This window comes from Anomaloglossus baeobatrachus, chromosome 3 (genome assembly GCF_048569485.1).
Source record: "Anomaloglossus baeobatrachus isolate aAnoBae1 chromosome 3, aAnoBae1.hap1, whole genome shotgun sequence".
Classification (NCBI taxonomy): domain Eukaryota; kingdom Metazoa; phylum Chordata; class Amphibia; order Anura; family Aromobatidae; genus Anomaloglossus; species Anomaloglossus baeobatrachus.
This window is the reverse complement of record NC_134355.1, coordinates 558,530,688-558,545,183: the sequence shown is the minus strand read 5'-3', so window position 1 is coordinate 558,545,183 and position 14,496 is coordinate 558,530,688. Positions and strand designations below refer to the sequence as shown.

General features: G+C 44.1%; 1 protein-coding gene across 1 annotated transcript in view; it reads left to right on the top strand.

The window, feature by feature from the left end:
• The window catches only part of PROC (protein C, inactivator of coagulation factors Va and VIIIa), a 115,417-nt gene that overhangs the window by 27,948 nt on the left and 72,973 nt on the right, over window positions 1–14,496 (top strand). The gene's annotated exons all lie outside the window — the stretch shown is intronic.

Sequence of the window (14,496 nt, the reverse complement as noted above, 5' to 3'; positions counted from 1 at the left end):
TCAATGTGCTTTATTGCATTGAATGCAATAAAGCACATCCCAACCCGCACGCGGCAAAACCGCGGCAATACCGCGAATAATACCGCGGTAAAACCGCAGCAAACCGCGGCAAACCGCATGCGGTTTTCGGGTGCGGTTTCCCGCGGTTTTTTACCGCGGGTGCGGTAATCTTTGAGGGCATGCGGAATTTTCTCAAGAAAATTCCATTTCCCAGTGCGCACAGAGCCTTAGACTATGTGTGCACTAGAAAGTGACTTTTTCTTAAGGAAAATCCGGACCCTCTTAAAGAATCCCACACCCGCGGTAAAAAAAATGCACCAAAACCGCAGCGAAATCCGCATGGGGAATGACTGCAGCAATGTTAGACACATTTTTTTGCGGCAAATCTGCAGCGTGCGCACTTACTCTGACCAGCAATAAAACTGTGTATTTGTGCATTTTTCCGGTGCATTTATTGGATAAGGTTAATCTACAATTTTGATATCTATATATTATTTTCGTTGCAGTCTGTTTTCTTTGATATTTTGTATTTGTGCTAGCAATACTAAAAATACTCAATAGGCGCAATAATATATAATAGAAATCTGTACTTGCATGAGTATATATTTTTTTGTGACTATATCCTGCTTATTTCAGTAGTATTTTTTTTTTTTCGCGTTGACATGTTTTTATTACGCATACCTCTGTATCTATTGTGCCTTCTTTGATCTTTTGAATATTTTAACAAAGATTCAATAAACGTATTTTATTTTTTAGAATTTCTTGGTTTACTTTTGTGCCGGTCTTTTTCAGAAAAAAATTCTGTAGGGAACACTGATGCCTTTTTTATGCTAAACTGTGGGATAATCACGTATTTTATTTTTTTTTTCCAAACAATTTTTATTGATTTTACAAATTCTATACAATATGGTATCATAAGAAGTATGATTTTCAGGTTACATTGACATAAAATAAATAAAAATTATAAAATCCGAACATAACATCATGAAACAAACCCTTGAGCCCCTGTGCCATTCTTTAATATTTCTAATGTTGATGCCATGCCTTGATCATGCCATACCATCTTCCTTTGCCCTTCACCTTAGTCCCCGCTAAGTAATCCTCAACTTTCCCAAGCTGCCCTGGATTTCATTCAGAAGGTACCACTCCGTATGCCTAAAAGGTGCCACTAAATGGTTTATTTCTTCCTGTTTGAAATAAACTTCAATAAAAGTTTTCCATCTCCCAAAAAACTTGGTAGTCTTATTGTCTTTGTCCCTTTCTGCTTCTAGTTTCTCCATCCTCAAAAGATTATGTAGTTCACCTATGACTTCCCCTGTGGATGGAGCCTCCTCCTGTATCCAGTGCCTTAGAATGCACCTTTTAGCTATCATGGCTATGTCATGTATGATTGCAAATGTCTTTTTGTCCTGAGGATTCAGTCCCCCTCTAACTCCACCCTCAAATAAGTGAAAAATCCACACCATTAACTCTGATTTGCAGGAAATTCTCCATGTTGTCTGGGCTAGTGCTCCGACTTGATTCCAGAACCTCTTTATCGTCCTGCATTCCCACAGGCCATGTAACATGTCTGTTTTTTCTTTGTGGCACTTAGGGCACCGTGCCTCTCTGCCCGGTATGTTGAAACCCAAAACCGCCCTGTGTAATATCCTAAATTGGGTGTCTCTCCAGCTCTCATTGGTGATTTGTTTCCGCATCTGAACCCATCCTTTCAGTATGACCTCCACCACTTCTTGCCCTTTCAGTTGTTTTTTCCATGCTAAAAGTGTACGACTATCTTCCCGGGATATTAGCACACCTATAAATGTTCGGTATATTCGAGAGACATTTAAATTTGTTACATTGCCTTCCATAAGCTCGTCAATCATACTCTTGTTCAGTTCCCTTCCAATCTCACCCAGCCCTCTGATTATTCCATGTTTCAATTGTTCGTACTGAATAATGTGGAAGCCATTGAGGTTGTATTTATCAAGCACTTCCCGACCTGTCATCCACCTTCTCTCTTCCACATTCATAACATCTATCATTCTTCTAATGCCCTTCTCTCTCCATTTGAGAAATAGTTTATTCTCTCTCCCCTGGGGGAAGTTTGGTGATGCCCAAGGATTTAGGTATTTTGATACCTTCCATGAAAGTCCCAATTTCCGTCTTACCAATCTCCAGGTCAACATGGTGTCTCGGAATATAACAGAGTTTCTTATGTGACCTTCAACCTTGGACAATGGGGAGTGAAGAATAGACGTCAGATCCCATGGTTCTACGTACTTGAGTTCCGTACCATAATCCAAGTGTCTACTCGTTCCTCTCAGCCAATCAATCACGTGTCTCATGATGCACACAACGTTATACCCTCTGACGTCCGGAAAATTTATCCCTCCCTCCTCCACAGACTTCATCAGCGTACGTAGCTTTATTCTGGGTTTCCTTCCCCTCCAAATAAAATCTGCATACGCGGAGTTGAGTCTGTTGACATCCTTTAGTGTCAACAATAATGGAATAGTTTGGAAGGGGTACAGAAGCCTAGGGAAGCTCATCATTTTTATGAGGTGGCATCTTGCCAATAATGGCAGGGGTAGTCCCTTCCAGCCCTTCAATTGATTTATGATTTTTCTGACCAGTGGACCATAGTTCAGTTTATAAATTGATTGCACCGTCCTTCCTATACGTACTCCCAGGTATTTGAGTGATGATTGTGCTACCGGAATTCCATTCACATGCCCCTCACGTAAGATACCCCCAGCTGGCCCTTGATCCCCGCTCAGGAATAGCAGCTCACATTTCTTTTTATTTAATTTAAAACCTGAAAAGGCGCCAAATTTTTCTATCATGCTAAGTGTCCGGGGCAGGTCCGCACCAGGGTCCTCCATAAATAGAATCACGTCATCAGCAAAGAGCGCTATCTTCATTTCTGCTCCCCTCATGTTGATCCCTTTGAAACTATTATGACCCTGCAGCACTCTTGATAGGGGTTCAATTGCCAGGTTAAATAATAGGGGGGATAGCGGGCATCCCTGTCTCGTCCCTTTCATCAGGGGGAACACGTCGGACAAAAAACTCGGGGTGTGGATCCTTGCCCCTGAGTTGGCATATAGGCTGTTAATATAGAGTCTCATCTTGCCCAAGATCCCTGCGGCCTCCATCACCTTGTCTAACCAGCTCCAGTTAACATTGTCGAACGCTTTCTCAGCATAGAGTGTGACTAATGCAGGACTTGCCCCCCCCTTCGTGCGCCCCAATCTAACTGCGTCAACCACTAAAATCGTCTTCCTAATGTTGGTCACCGCATTTCTCCCTTTTATAAACCCTACCTGATGTTCTGAAATTAACCTAGGTAAGACCGTGGCCAACCTATCAGCCATGATTTTAGACATTATTTTTAAATCCTGGTTGATGAGCGAGATGGGCCGATAGCTCGAAGGGTCGTCCAGGTCCTTGGTTCCCTTGGGTATTAATTTAATGTATGCTATATTGGCATTTTTAGGGATTTCTGTTCCCCCCTGAATCGCATTAAAGACTGAAGTTAGGTCCGGTGAGATTAGATCCTTGAGGGCTTTATAGAATTCGCTGTTGGAAACCATCGGGCCCTGGAGCCTTATTAGTACTAAGTTCCCCAATTGTTTTTGAAACCTCCTCCTCTGTAATATCTGCGTTTAAGGCTTCCAGTTCCTTCTCCGTTAAGCTGGGTATTTGGGCTTGTCTTAGCCACTCCGCCTCATCAGTCATGTCGTTATGTCCTGGTCCGTACAACTTTCTGTAATATTCTCCCAGCACCCTATTAATTTCCTTGGGATCCGATGTCACCCCTCCACCCTTTGTTTTCATTGTAGAGATTACCGTCATCTTTCTGTTGCCCCTTGCTAAATTTGCCAGCATCCTCCCCGCCTTATTCCCAAATCTATGAAGATCAGCCTCTTTATGTGACCAAAATAATTGTTCCTTTTTTTTTGCCCAGTCGTCAAAGTCTCTCTTGGCCGCCAACCACCTATCTTTTGCTGTGATAGATCTGTCTGCCAAATAATTAGTATACGCTAGTCGCACTGCCTCGCTGTGAGAGTTGTATTTCACGTTCGTCTTTCGTTTGACCATGACCGCATACCCCACCAAACGCCCTCTCAAGACCGCTTTCGCCGTTTCCCAGAATAATACTGGGGTCGCCCTATGCTCCTTATTATTTTCTGAGAACTCTTCCCACCATTCCTTTATTATCTTGTGAAAATTGTCCTGTCTGAGGAGAAACAACGGGAATCTCCATATAATGTCTGATCCTCTCTTGAATTTCTCTCTAAGGCCCACTCTCACCGGGCTGTGGTCTGAGATCACCATACTCTCAATCATGCAGTTCTGCACACCATTTGCCAGTTCCAAAGACAACCAAATCTGATCTATACGAGACCAACTGTTATGTGGATGAGAGAAGTGCGTATACTCTCTGTCATGTGGGTGAGTTAGTCTCCAAATGTCTTTTAGTCCTACATCCTCCAATGAAACCTCTCTATGGGCTGAGCCCTAGTCCCCGTGTCCCAACTCACCCTCTCCCTTGCTTCTGTACTCCGCTGAGTCTGGCACTGCATTGAAGTCCCCCGCCACTATGATGTTAGGTTCCTTGTCTGAGAGAATTATGGTTTTTATGGTGTCATGGAACTGATTCTGTTTCGAGTTTGGACCATAAACATTATATATACTGAGCGTTCCCGCTGGACTGGTAATTGTTAAATGCTGCCATCTTCCTTGATCATCCTCTTCCTGAGCCACCACTTCATGACTAAGCTGTTTGTTTATCAAAATCATTGTGCCCGCCTTCCTTCCCTGTGCCTCTGCCCCATATACTGAACCCACCCAGTATTTTTTCATGCGGAAGAAATCTTCCCTCCCTAAATGGGTTTCTTGTAGTAGAGCAATATCATTTTTTAGTCTTTTCAAGTGTCTTAGTATCATTGCTCGCTTGTTAGGCGATCTTAGGCCCTTAACATTCCAAGTTGTTAGTTGCACCATGTTTGTCTAAATGGTTTGCTCTTGTCGATACTGCCCTTCAAGGCCTCGACTGTAAGAGAGACACAACTGTCAACAATGCCCTCACAAGTGGTTCCTCCAGAATGACATTTCTTTTCCCCAACTCGTAAATAAACCCCTATACAACATATGAAAAATAAAAATCCTATAACGACAGAACAGGTTTTCCCTTTATAGGGACTTTCGGCTCTTTTTGCCATGTTAGTGACTTCCCTTCTTCCTGGACAAAATATGAGTCTCCCTAATCAACCCCCTGATAAACAAATTCTATGTTTTTTCCCCCGAGTAAAACACCACAACCTTAAGTATTATGCAAGGATTAAAACAATATATCGTATATAGTCGAACCTTAGCGAGAGTTCATCTGCTGGCTTAGTCCTTTTTTTGTGGGACCTTCCTTTCAACCCGTTCGGATCCACTGTATTTAGATCTGAAAGACAATCCAGAGAGAGAGAAGCAGAGCAGAGAAAATGGAGAAGAAGAAGAGAGAGAGGAGGAAAAAGAGAGAGGAGAGGAAGAAAAGAGAGAAGAAGAAGAAGAGAGCAGAAGAGGAGAGAGAGCAGAAGAAAAAGAGGGGAGAAGAAGAAGAAAAGAAGGCAGAAGAAGAAAAAGAGAGAGGAGAAAAAGGAGAGAGAGAAGGAGAAAAAGAGAGAGGAGAAGAAGAAGAGGAGAGAAGAGAAGAAGAAAAAGAGAGGAGAAGAAGAAGAAGAGAGGGGAGAAGAAGAAGATAGGGGAGAAGAAGAAGAGAGGGGAGAAGAAGAGAGAGAAGAAGAAGAGAGAGGAAAGGGAAAAAAAAAAAGAGAGGGAGGAGGAGAAGGAGGGGGAGGAGAAGAAGCAGAAGGAGAAAGAGAAGCAGCAGGAGAAGAAGAAAGAAGAAGACGAAGGAGAAGAAGAAGAAAAAGGAGAAGATGGAGAAGAAAAAGAGGAAGCAGAAGAAGAACCTCTCATCCTCTCTTCTCCCCCGCCACCGAAAGTAGGAAAAACGTTTGGGTCCCTCTTCGTCCCCCTCACACCGGCCCCTCCCTCTCGGCCCGCTCTCCCTCTTTGGTCAAGGGGAACAGAGAAGAACCATTAAAAGTCAGTTCAAGAGTCATCACGTGTCTTGGTGGCTCTCAAGAGTGATGCTCCCTGAAGCCCGGTCTGGGGCTGGGTTGCTGAGCTGGACTCCGATTCCCCTCTCCGTTGGTCTCAGGTTGTGTTTGCCTGCTGTGTTGTCCACCCTCTCTTCCTGAACCTGTAGGGGAGCCTTTTCTGTAATTTCCTCCTTCATTAGATCTCCTCTCCTGAGCCTCTGCCCGGCTTCTGTCGTGTTCTGACATAAGGATGTTTTCCGCTTCCTTGTGGTCTTTATAATATGAGAATGATCAATTGGAGTTCCTAACCTTTAGTATGGCTGGATAAAGTAGTTGGCATTTTACTCTTTTACTGTACAGAAATGTGCACAGTTTGCTGAAGTCCTTCCTCCGCTTGGATACATCAACCGAATAGTCCCCAAAGATCAGCAGTCTATTTCCTTGGTATTGTAGGGGCCATTTACGTTCTCTAAAAGCCTTCAATATTTCTTTTTTGTGCTTGTAGTCGAGGTACTTGACTATCACCTGTCTGGCTCTTGGCGGGGATTTATTGCTTGGGCTTTGTCCTTCTTTGTTCATCTCTTGCTGTCTCAATGGTCCCACTCTGTGGGCCCTTTCCACTCTAAATTTCGCTTTTATACCCAACGCCTGTGGTAGTTCCACCTCACAAATACTGTCTAGCTGCCCCAGTGATACCGATTCTGGCAGCCCCACAATACGAAGATTGTTTCGTCTCGACCTGTTTTCTAGATCCTCTGCCTTGTCCTTCAGGTATTCATTAGATTTTATTAAAGTTGCTATTTGTTCTTGCATTGTCGAGATTGCCTCCTCAGAATTAGAGATTCTCTGCTCTGTTTCTGTCAGTCTATTTGAGTGATCAGTCAATTGCTTCTGCATGGCGGCTAATGAAGTTTGTATGGCTGCCTCTATGGCTATTTTTTTTTTTCCAAAACTTTTTATTGATTTTCCAATTTTTTATAAACATAACAAGATATTCAAGGTTACACAAGGAAAAACATTTGTCTGACAATATGTGACATAATAGGGTGCAATGCCCCAACTTGATATTTTAAACTGTTTATCTGATTGATAAGGTCTCTATTAAACCAAGGCAAAAGTACTAAAAAATAACAGACGCAATACAAGTCAATTAGAATCATTAAGCCCCTAAGCCAACCCCGAATGCTTCCAAATTTTCTGGCACGTCTTGTTGCTACCTTAGCGTCTCGTCTCCCTTTCCTCCGGAACCCACACCTACGTGATTTTCAATTTACCCAGTTTGTCCTGGCTATCATTCAGAAGGTACCATTCCGATTGTATAAAAGGTGTCATCAGATTATCTATTTCTCCCTGAGTAAATTGACTTTCAATGAAATTTCTCCATTTCCCAAAGAACTTGGGTGTCAACCTGTCTTTGTCCCTTTCCGCTTCCACTTTCTCCAGCCTCAATAAATTATGTAATTCACCGATGACCTCTTTTATGGATGGTCCCTCCTTTTGTATCCAATGCTTTAAGATGGACCGTTTGGCTATCATGGCTATGTCATGTACTATTGTATATTTCTTCTTTCCCAGCATGTCCGATCCCCCTCTTACTCCTCCCTCAAAGGAATGAAAAATCCACACCATTAGCTCTAGATTTCCAGAAATTCCCCATGTTGCCTGGACAAATAATCTAACTTGATTCCAGAACCTGTGAATTTCCGTACACTCCCATAGTCCATGTAGCATATCTGTTTTTTCTCTTTGACATTTAGGACACCGCATATCTCTTCCCGGAATGTTGAAGCCCATAATAGCCCTGTGTAAAATTCTAAATTGGGTGTCTCTCCATCTCTCATTGGTAACATGTTTCCGCATCTGTACCCATCCCTTCAATATATCCCCTACAACTTCCTGCCCTTTCAATTGTTTCCCCCACGCTGTTAGAGTACAGCTATCCTCCCCAGATATAAGCATTCCCTGAAATGTTCGGTAAATTTTGGAAACATTTACACTTGCTACATCACTTTCCATAAGCTCATCAATCAAACTCTTATTCAATTCCTTTCCAAGCTCCCCCAAATCTACAAATACTCCATGCTTCAGTTGTTCATACTGGATGATATGTGAGCTATTAAGGCCATACTTGTCAAGCACTTCCCGTCCTGTCAGCCACCTTCTCTCCTCCACATTCATGACATCCTTCATTCTCTCGACGCCCTTCTCTTTCCATCTAGTAAATAGCTTATTTTCCCGTCCCATGGGAAAGTTCGGAGATGCCCAGGGATTTAAGTACTTAGATACTTTCCATGACAGTCCCAATTTCTTTCTTACCAGTTTCCATGTTAGCATAGTGTCTCGGAATAAGATTGAGTTCCTTATATGCCCATCCGCCCTGGACAATGGGGAGTGTAAAATGGACGCCAAATCCCACGGTGATGCATACTTGGCTTCCATGCCATAGTCTGAGTGCCTGCTCGTGCCTCTCATCCAATCAAACACATGTCTCATTATACACACCAGGTTGTAACCCCGAACATCTGGGAAACTGAGACCTCCTTCCTCCGTTGACTTCATCAATGTTCGTAACTTTATTCTAGGTTTCCTTCCCCGCCATATAAAATCCGCATACGCTGAATTGAGCCTATTTACGTCCCTCAGTTTTAGTAATATCGGGATCATCTGGAATGGGTACAACAGTCTAGGAAAGCTCATCATTTTTATCAGGTGGCACCTTGCCAGTAGTGGTAGAGGCAGACCCTTCCATCCCTTTAGTTGTGCTATAATTTTCCTAATTAGTGGGCCATAATTCATCTCGTAAATTGATTCCACCGTTCTTCCTATATGAATTCCCAGGTATTTAAGTGATGTCTGTGCTATAGGAATGCCACATATACAACCATCTCTTGCATTCCCCCCTTTTAGGAACAGGATCTCACACTTTTTTTTATTCAATTTGAATCCTGAGACTAATCCAAATTTTTCAATTAGGGCTAGAGTCTGTGGCAAATCCACGTTAGGGTCCCCCATATATAGTATGACCATCGGCAAAAAGTGCTGTCTTTATTTCAGTTCCCCTTACCTTAATCCCTTTAAAACTATTTGGGCCCTGCAGTATTCTTGACAATGGTTCAATGGCCAAGTTGAATAGAAGGGGAGATAGCGGGCAGCCTTGTCTTGTTCCCTTCATCAAAGGGAACACGTCTGATAAAAAACCTGGAGTGTGTATCCTAGCTCCCGAGTTAGCGTAAAGATTCCTAATGTAAAGCCTCATTTTGCCTACAATCCCCGTGGCCTCTAGTACTTTGTCCAGCCAGCTCCAATTTACATTGTCAAACGCTTTTTCTGCGTCGAGTGTAACTAGAGCGGGTCTTGCCCCCCTCTCTATCTGTTCCAATCTCACCGCATCCACCACTAGTATTGTCTTCCGGATATTAGTGACAGCATTTCTCCCTTTAATAAACCCTACCTGATGCTCTGTAATGATCCTTGGAAGAATCATGGCCAATCTATTAGCCATAATCTTAGATATTATTTTTAAATCCTGGTTTATAAGTGATATGGGTCTATAACTAGAGGGATCATCCAGGTCTTTAGTTCCCTTAGGGAGTAATTTGATATATGCTACGTTTGAATTTTTAGGATTTTCCTCTCCTTCCAAAAATGCATTAAATACAGCAGTTAAATCCGGCGAGATCAGATCTCTCATAGCCTTATAAAACTCGCTGTTAAAACTGTCGGGGCCTGGTGCCTTGTTGGTGTTAAGCTCCCCTATTGTTCTAGTCACCTCCTCAACTGTGATATCTGCATTTAGGTCACTCAGATCTTCCTCTGTTACGCTAGGCAAGTGCGCTTGTCTTAACCACTCTGCCTCGTCAGTCATGTCATTGTTTCCTGGCCCATATAGTTTTCTATAAAAATGTCCCAGCAATTTATTAATTTCCTTAGGATCTGTGGTCACCTCCCCCCCCTTTCTTTTTAGTTTGGAAATCACTGTCATTTTCCTGCTACCCCTTGCCAAATTTGCCAGCATCCTCCCCGCCTTGTTGCCAAATCTATGTAACTCTGCTTCCCTGTGCGACCAAAATAATTGTTCCTTTTTTTTGGCCCATTCATCGAACCCCCTTTTCGCCTCCAACCATCTGTCTTTGGGAGATCTATTAGCCAAATACTTTGTGTATGCTACCCGCACTGCTTCACTCTGGGCATTATAGTTCTCATTGGATATGCGGCCATGATCAAAAGGAAAACCAATCAGGCGACCCCTCAAGACCGCTTTTGCCGTTTCCCAGTACAGCACTGGGTTCCCTTTGTGTTCCTTGTTTTCCTCTGTGAATTCTCCCCACCACTCTCGTAATACCCTGTGGAAATTATCTTGTCTGAGAAGGAACGATGGAAATCTCCATATGATATCTGTACCTCTCTTGAACTTCTCTCTGATACCCAATCTCACCGGACTATGAGCAGATATCACCATGTTTTCTATCACACATTCTTGTGCCCCATAAACTAGGCCTTGAGAAATCCAAAATTGATCAATACGCGACCAGCTATCATGAGGATGCGAGAAGTGTGTATATTCTCTATCATACGGGTGAGCTAATCTCCAGATGTCCTTCAAACCTTCTAATGTCACATCCCTATGGTCCGGCCTTCTGTCCACATCCTCTGTCCTCTCCTTCCCCCTCCTCCTGTCTTCAGCTGAGTCTGGAACTGTGTTAAAATCACCTCCTACTATGATGTTGGTCTCCCCATCTGCTAGTATATTGGCCTTTATGCCATCATGAAATATGCTCTGTTGGGAGTTTGGACCGTAAACATTATAGATACTTAATTTACCCGCTGGACTAATGATTGTTAAATGTTGCCACCGTCCCTGGTCGTCTGCCTCGTGTGTCACTACTTCATGGCTGAGCTGTTTATGTATTAGAATCATTGTCCCCGCTTTCCTACCTTGTGCCTCTGCCCCATATACAGTACCCACCCAGTATTTCTTCATGCGGAAAAAGTCCTCCTTCCTCAAATGCGTCTCCTGTAATAATGCAATATCTGTTTTTAGTCTTTTCAGATGTCTTAGTATCATTGCTCGTTTGTTAGGAGATCTCAAGCCTTTCACATTCCATGTAGTTATTTGTACCATATTTGCCTTTGTATTTTGCTCTTACTACTTCCTCCCCTGTGGGCCCTGAACTCACAAGAGACGAGACAATTATTACCAGGAATAGAATTTGCCCCCCAGGCTTGACATATCTTTTCCCCACCTTGTAGGTATAACAAATATAACAATAAACAAGTAACTGTAGAACAAGTTTTCCCTTCTGGGAAACTTTTGGCTCTTTTCGCCATGCTGATGACTTCCCCTTTTCCTAGCCAAACTGTTGAGCTCCCTAGTCACCCCCCTTAGAGTATACGTTCTAGCCCCGGATTCACATGAGTCACATGAACGAGCCTTAAATAATATGTCGAAAATAGTACAGTATGACAAAACCTCTATAAGAACTTCAAGTCCAACTTAGCTCTATTTTCTGGTGGCCGTCTCAGCACTCAGAGCAGACAGATCCACTTCATTTACGCCTGGAAGTCGTTCCTGGACAAAGGCGAGTGAAAGTAAGAATGAAAGTGAATCTGGAAGTGAAACTGAAAGTAAGCGTGAGGCTGAATATGCGAGAGAAAAAGAGTGAAACAGAGCGCGTGTGAGAGAGTGAAATCAAGAGAGCAAGAGAGTGCGAGAACAGGACCCACAATATATAGTTCAGTTCAGTTATCATGAACCATTTCCAACAGTTAGTCTCTGTGTTCCGAGCGAGGATTATTTTGTTGTATTGGGCTCAATCTCCTTTCCTCTCTACTCTCCACCCGCGATTGCTCCTCAAAGCTTCTCGGGTCTTTCCCTGGGCCTCTTGGAGATCCTCCTCTGCTGGTCCCTTCTCCATTATTTCCTCTTTTTTGTCCATCAGCACGATTCTTATCCTGTTCTGCCATGAGAGTACGCTCTGCTTCTTTAAAGTCTTTGTAATATGCAAACGAGCCATTAAGATTTCTGACTTTCAGTGTGGCAGGGTATAGCAGTTGGCACTTGACTTTTTTGTTATACAGGAATGAACATACTTTGCTGAATTCTTTTCTCTTTCTGGAGACTTCTGCTGAATAATCGCCGAAAATTAGCAGTCTGTTGCCTTGGTAATGCAATGGTCGCTGTCTGTCTCTAAAGGCCCTCAGTATTTCCTCTTTATGTTTATAATCAAGATATTTGACTATCACTTGTCTAGCTCTCAGCGGGGCTTTCTTGTTTGGGTTTGGATCCTCTCCCCTATTCGCTTCTTGTTGTCTTAGTGGTCCCACTCTTTGCGCTCTTTCCACTCTGAATTTAGCCTTAATGCCCAGGGCCTGAGGTAACTCGTGTTCACATATGTTATCCAGCTGTCCCAAAGATACCGATTCTGGCAGCCCCACAATGCGCAAATTATTTCGCCTTGATCGGTTCTCCAAATCTTCCGCTTTATCTCTCAAATAATCGTTAGATTTCACTAGAGCTGCTATTTGCTCTTGCATAGCCATTATTTTCTCCTCTGAGTCAGATATTCTCTGCTCTGTTTCTGCCAGTCTAGATGCATGTCCACTAATCTGCTTTTGCATAGCTGCTAGGGATGTTTGTATGGCTGTTTCAATGGCCACTTTAATCTCTTTTGACAGATGTGATGTCACTTCGGCAGCCAATTTTTTATAATCAACATTGAGCTCTTGTGCATGCTTGTCTTGGCCTGCAGGTGGTGCTGGTTTCTTAGTTCTCTTATTCTGTGCTGGGGATTTTCCACCCTCCCCCATTTGTTTACAGTATTTAGATAATGGTGTGGCCGGCTGTTTTTTGTTTACTTTAGAAGGAGTGTTACTGTTTCTGGCATGCAGCTTCTGCTGGCGTTGATCATGATTAGACACCTTATACTGCGTGTCTGAGTGATCAGTCCGGTCTCCTGCATCTCTGTGCACTCTTTGCTTGCTGCACTCCTCCTCCTCTCTCTCTCGTTCCTCCATGTCCCCTTCCTCTATCCATTGTGTTTCTCCCTCTTCAATCCCCTGCAGCGATTTCTCTCCTGCTCCATCCTCCCCCGACCCCCCGCTCTCATCTCCTTCACTTCTCCCTCTCCTGCCTTCCATTACCACATCTTGCACTGGGGACTCTGGCTCCTCCTCCATCAGGCTCGTCGGCACCATGACAGTCTCCTCTTCTCCACGCCGGCAGTCAGGATCTCCACTCCTCCAGGTCCCCTCACCACCACCAGCACTCCTCAGTAAGTACCGCTCCATAGCTGCTTGCTTCCTGCTACCAGACTTGCTGCTCTCTGCTCGCTCACTTGCCCGGGTATGCTGTTTATCGTCGGTTTCTCAGGGGGGTGTCGGTAGCTTCCCCTCTATGCTGCCTCCTCAGCCAGGACCGGATCCGGAAGTCTCTATGGCTATTTTTATTTCCTTAGACAGATGAGATGTCACCTCTATTGCCAATTTTTTATAATCCACATGGATCTCTTGTACTTGCTTTTTTTGGCCAGCAGGTGGTGCTGTTTTCTTAGACCTTCTTGTTTGTGTGGAGCCTCTGCCTCCCTCTGCCGTCTTATAGGGCTGAGGTGTCAGTGGGTCTTGCTGCCTTTGTTTCCTTTAACAGGAATGGCAGAGGATGAACTCCTCCTGTAGTGAGGTTGTCCCCATTTGCCTCCTCTCTCCCTCCTTTGCTGGCATGCTTCTTCCTCCGGCCCTCCTGATCCTCCACTGCCCCCCTCCACATCACCGGCCTCCTCCTCTCTCAGCTCTCCCTCCATATCTCCCTCATCCTCCCACTGTGAGCTGCCCTCCTCTGACCCCTGCATCCACCTTTCTCCCGCTCCGGATTCCTCTGCCTCCTCAGCCGTGTCCTCTGTTACTCTGCCGCTCCGGCATGAATCCATCTCGTCTCTCCCCTGCACCTCTGGCTCCGCCCCCGACAGGCTCGCCGGCGCCATGTTCATTGCATCCACGTCTTTCCCAGCCGCAGCATCGCCGCTCCTCCCGGGTCCCTCACTGCAGCCAGCGCTTCTCAGCAGGTAACGATCCATCACTGCTGACCTCCTCTTTCCTGCTGTGTGACTTTCGTCTTGTTCCCGGAGGCGGGGGGGCTTCTTTCAGACTGGTTTTTCCAGGGGGTGGCGTGAGCTTCTCCCTCAAGCCTCCACCTCAGCCAGGACCGGATCCGGAAGTCATTTCAGTAGTATTTTGATTAAATGTTTTTAAAAAAATATTTTAATATCTTTAAGAAAATAATGTTTTTAGCACAATATACTCTATGGTCGTTGTTGTTCTCACTTATATAGCGCCATTATTTTTAGACAAATGTTTCATTCACACAAATACAACTAAACATGCAGTGTGTGTAACTTGCATTAATTTCTGTTCAGTGGCG